The sequence below is a fragment of the Chenopodium album genome, chromosome 5 (genome assembly GCF_948465745.1).
Source record: "Chenopodium album chromosome 5, dcCheAlbu1.1, whole genome shotgun sequence".
NCBI lineage: Eukaryota > Viridiplantae > Streptophyta > Magnoliopsida > Caryophyllales > Amaranthaceae > Chenopodium > Chenopodium album.
This window is the reverse complement of record NC_137838.1, coordinates 16,194,244-16,199,862: the sequence shown is the minus strand read 5'-3', so window position 1 is coordinate 16,199,862 and position 5,619 is coordinate 16,194,244. Positions and strand designations below refer to the sequence as shown.

Sequence of the window (5,619 nt, the reverse complement as noted above, 5' to 3'; positions counted from 1 at the left end):
AGCGCCCGATCGGGCGAAAATTGTCCCTGAATTCAACCTTGCTTGCGCGCCCGATCGGGCGAAATTGGTTCCGATTTTTAGCTCGCTTTCGCGCCCGATCGGGCGAAAATGCTGCTGAATTCTGGGTAGCTTGCGCGCCCGATCGGGCCCGAGAGGCCCTTATTCTCCGATTTCGTTTCTTCTTCAAATTTTTTCTAAGTCTTTATACCTGTCAAATTCATACCTGTACAACAACACTTAAAACTGGTGAAATATCACTCTCCTCGCCTCTCTAAAAAAAATAATAATAAAATAAGAAAAAAATTGAGGAAAAGGAAAACTAGCCTAGAAAGCATGAAATACGGGTTGCCTCCCGCAAAGCGTTGGTTTATCTAGGTCCCGCACGACCTTCTCACCACCTTGAAGCTCATGTTGGAAGTGGAGTTAGGAGAGTCTCCTCCACATCTATAATGGTAGCACCTTCATGATACACTTTCAACCTTTGGCCATTCACCTTGAATTCTTCACCTTTGTCATTCACCAACTCTACCGAACCAAATTTGTTCACCTTTGTGACAGTGAAGGGACCGGACCATCTAGACTTCAACTTTCCTGGGAAAATCTTCAATCTAGAATTAAAGAGAAGAACCTTATCGCCCGGTGCAAACTCTCTTGGTAAGATCCTCTTGTCATGCCACTTCTTGGTCTTCTCCTTGTAGATCCGCGCACTATCATATGCCGACAATCTAAACTCATCCAACTCATTGAGTTGAAGGAGTCTCTTCTTACCCGCGGCCTTAGAATCCATATTAAGCTCTTTGATCGCCCAAAAAGCTTTGTACTCCAATTCTACGGGAAGGTGACATGCCTTACCATAAACCAATCTATAAGGTGAAGTACCAATCGGTGTCTTAAATGCTGTTCGGTATGCCCAAAGTGTGTCATCAAGCTTCATGCTCCAATCTTTCCTTGACTTGGCTACTACCTTTTCTAGGATCGCCTTGATTTCCCTATTAGAGACCTCAACTTGACCACTAGTTTGAGGGTGGTAACTAAGACCTGTTTTGTGATATACGCCATACTTCTTGAGGAGGTTATCCAATTGTCTTTCATGGAAGTGGGTACCCCCATCACTAATAATAGCTCGTGGAACACCAAACCTGGGAAATATGATCTTCTTGAAGAGCTTAATGACTACCTTGGAATCATTTGTTGGTGAAGCTATGGCTTCTACCCACTTGGACACATAATCTACGGCTACAAGTATGTAACAATTCCCATTGGAAGATGGGAACGACCCCATATAATCGATACCCCAAACATCAAATATTTCAACTTCGAGAATCCCAGTTTGGGGCATCTCATGCCTCCGCGAAATGTTGCCAGTCCTCTGGCAAGAGTCACAAGCCTGCACAAAAGTGTTAGCATCTTTAAACATAGTAGGCCAAAAGAAGCCTGACTCATTAATCTTAGCCACCGTTTTAGTGGGGCCATGATGTCCACCATAGGGTGAAGTATGACAACTGGTAAGGACGCCGTGAACCTCCCATTCGGGAACACACCTGCGAAATAATCCATCTGCACACTCACGAAACAAAAAAGGGTCATCCCAAAAATAATGTTTAACATCATAAAGGAATTTCTTTTTCTGTTGGTAGGACAAGTCAGGAGGTAGAGTACCACCCACTATATAATTAGCAAAATCGGCATACCAAAGGTGATGCTCTACAACTGCATACAGGTTGTCATCAGGGAAAGAATCATCTATAGGTAAAGAATCCTTACCCTCATCATACCTGATACGTGACAAGTGGTCTGCCACTACGTTCTCTGCTCCCTTTTTATCTTTTATTTCAATGTTGAAATCTTGGAGCAAGAGAACCCACCGGAGTAGCCTTGGCTTTGATTCCGCCTTGGCTATCAAGTATTTCAATGCTGCATGATCAGTAAAAACAATAACTTTAGAACCAACTAGATATGATCTAAATTTTTCTAAAGCATAAATAACAACAAGAAACTCCTTTTCTATGGTGGCATAGTTGACTTGGGCTTCATCTAAGGTTTTTCTAGCATAATAAATAGCATGCAAAACCTTGTCCTTCCTCTGTCCGAGCACGGCTCCTAGTGCAAAGTCACTTGCATCACACATGATCTCGAAAGGAAGGTTCCAATCGGGAGCACATATGATGGGTGCCGATATCAAAGCCTGCTTAATCCTGTTAAAAGCCTCAAGACACTCGTCAGTAAAAATAAATGGGGCATCCTTGAGCAAAAGCTGTGTCAGTGGTTTAGCAATTTTAGAAAAATCTTTGACAAAGCGGCGATAAAACCCCGCATGACCCAAGAAGCTTCTAACTCCCTTTACATTGACTGGGGGAGGTAATTGCTCAATCACTGATATTTTAGCTTTGTCTACTTGTATGCCCTTATCAGATATAATATGGCCAAGGACTACTCCCTCTGTCACCATAAAGTGACATTTCTCCCAATTAAGTACTAAGTTGCACTCTTCACATCTTTTCAAAATTTTAGCGAGATTAATTAAGCATGAATCAAATGAAGAACCATATACGCTAAAATCATCCATAAAGACCTCCATAATAGACTCTATGAAATCAGAGAAAATGCTCATCATGCAACGTTGAAAGGTAGCAGGTGCATTACATAAACCAAAGGGCATTCTACGATATGCAAAAGTGCCATAAGGGCATGTAAAGGTGGTCTTTTCCTGATCTTCAGGGTGGATCGGAATTTGGAAAAATCCCGAATACCCATCCAAATAGCAAAAGAATTTGTGATTAGCTAACCTCTCAAGCATTTGATCAATAAAGGGAAGAGGGAAGTGATCCTTTTTAGTGGCGATATTTAATCTACGATAGTCTATGCACATACGCCACCCTGTTACAGTTCTAGTGGAAATTAATTCATTTTTATCATTAGTTATCACAGTCATCCCACCCTTCTTCGGTACTACCTGCACAGGACTTACCCACTTGGAGTCAGAGATAGGATAGATGATACCTGCATCAAGTAATTTCATCACCTCTTTCTTGACTACTTCCTACATGTTTGGATTTAATCTTCGTTGGGGCTGAATGCAGGGCTTGTAATTTTCCTCTAGATGAATCCTGTGCATGCAAAAATCAGGGCTAATACCCTTGAGATCATCAATATTGTACCCTATAGCCTTCTTATGGGTTTTGAGGACCCCTAGAAGTTGGGAAGATTGTAGGTCAGTGAGTGCAGTACTGATGATCACGGGGTGTAGTTCCTGCTCATCTAGAAAAACATATTTTAAATGAGAAGGGAGAGGTTTTAGCTCAGGTTTCTTGACCTCTGCAGGTTTTGATTCCTGAACTAAATTTACTACCTTCATTGTATCCTTGGGGCTTAACTCTTCTAAGGAAAGAGCCTTTTCAATATCCTGTATCTCATTACCCCAAATGCTTGCATTGTCGCTAGATAGATTCCCGCAGAGAACTTCCTCTAAGGGATCCTTCGCAAGAACCTGTGGCAAGCTATCAACACAAATATCGTCCATTATATCAATTGTATCAATATAGCAACAATTTTCCTCTAACATAGGCCCTTTCAAAACCTTCCCTAAATTAAAGGTAACATTATCGTCACCTACAGAAAGGGTTAGTTTACCATTTTTCACATTAATAATAGCTCTTGCAGTGTGGAGGAAAGACCTACCTAATATAATGGGTATTTGTGTATCCTCTGCCATATCTAAAACAACAAAATCAACCGGAATAAAAAATTTACCAACTCTGACAGGGACGTCCTCTAAAATACCTAAGGGATATTTTACCGAACGATCTGCCATTTGCAAAGTTATATTAGTAATTTTTAATTCTCCCATATTTAATTTAGCGCAGATAGATGATGGCATGACACTGACACTAGCACCCAAATCACATAAAGCTTTGTCAATAAAAACATTCCCAATGTGACAAGGGATAGAAAAACTACCGGGATCCTTTAATTTAGGAGGGGATTTATTTTGCAAATAAGCGCTACACTCCTCTGTGAAAGCTACAGTTTCTACTTCATTAAAGGCCCTCTTCCTAGTCAGAATGTCTTTCATGAATTTAGCATAAGCAGGTACTTGAGTGATTAAATAAGTGAAAGGAACTGTTACCTGCAGGTTTTTCACAACCTCTAAAAACTTACCGAATTGTTTATCAAGCTTACTCTTCAGTTGTCTATTAGGGAATGGAAGCTTGATAACTGGGCTCTGCACATCTCCTCCCTTATCCTGCAATTTACCCTGCACAGAAACATTAGTAGGGTTAGTATCTTTTTGTAGCCCTGCAGGGCTAGCAGGATTACCGTTTGGTATAGAGGAATCTAGATCAGGAACTGGTCCATCTTCCTTTGGCATAGGAGGTCCATCATAATGTGAACCACTCCTTAGAGTGATTGCATTAGCATGATCTGTAGGATGGATAGGTTGTGATGGTAGAGCTCCCTGCTGACGGGATTGTAGGGTAGATGAAAGTTGTGCAATTTGATTGTCCATGATTTTATTATGGGCTAGAATAGAATCAATTTGCGCATCCCTACTCTCCATATGCTTTTGCATATTAGCTAGCATCGCTCTAATTTATGTCATGGCAGGGTCGGAAGATGATGAGGGTGATGCTTGGCTTTTCTGGCCGGCATTAGGATGATAATATTTTTGCTGTGGTGGAGGTTGCTGTTGTGGTTGTTGTGGAGGTAGAGGGTTTTTTACATTGGTACTCCGGTATGAAATATAAGGATGGTTTTTATAACCGGCATTGTAGGAATTGGAATAGGGGTTATTTTGCCTATAGGTTTGGAAGGCATTAACTTGTTCCATAGAGCTCCTACAATCTTGCTCCCAATGACCTACAATTCCACAATTTTCACAAAAAGCTTCATGGTTAGCAACAGCAGAAACATTAGCTACAGAGTTAGGAGCAGCAGTAAGATTATCTAATTTTTGACAAATAGATGTTAATTGAGCTTGCAAAAAGGATACGGAATCGACATTATGTTTTCCCTTATTTGCAAACCCCCTCGGATTCCCATATTGGGAATTGTGTATTGCTATGTCTTCGATAACCTGTCCTGCATCATCCACATTTAAATTCATAAACCTCCCACTAGCTGCCGAATCTAGTACTGATCTAGAAGAATTTCCAAGTCCATTATAAAATGCTTGGATCAATTGCCATTGTGCTAGATTGTGGTGGGGGCACTCTCTCTGTAGATCCTTGAACCTCTCCCAAGCCTCATACAATGTTTCGTCGGCCTCTTGAGTGAAGTTCTGAATAGCACTTCTTAACACCGCTGTTCTCTCTGCAGGATAATATTTATTATAGATATTCAAAGCAAGAGTTTCCCAGTCAGTAATACCAAGTGCAATTCTATTCAAACCATTAAACCATAATTTTGCTTTGCCACATAATGAAAAGGGAAAAAGAATCTCCCTGATTTGGTCCTGCGTAACCCCGGCTTGTCTAATGGTGTTACAATATTGGCAGAAATCTGCGATGTGAAGATTAGGATCTTCACCCTTAGCTCCGCTGAACTGCTTCCTCTCTATCATAGTGATAAATTAGGGCTTGATCTCAAATTGAACTCCATCTAGAGCCGGAGTAGGAGTAA

At 41.0% G+C, this 5,619-nt stretch overlaps 1 non-coding gene across 1 annotated transcript; it reads left to right on the top strand.

Moving 5' to 3' along the window:
* The first annotated feature begins 5,192 nt into the window (after positions 1–5,192).
* On the top strand, positions 5,193–5,299 carry LOC145633578 (small nucleolar RNA R71). Its single transcript, XR_014112889.1, has one exon. It is a non-coding gene; the product is annotated as a small nucleolar RNA R71 (small nucleolar RNA).
* Positions 5,300–5,619: the final 320 nt, after the last annotated feature.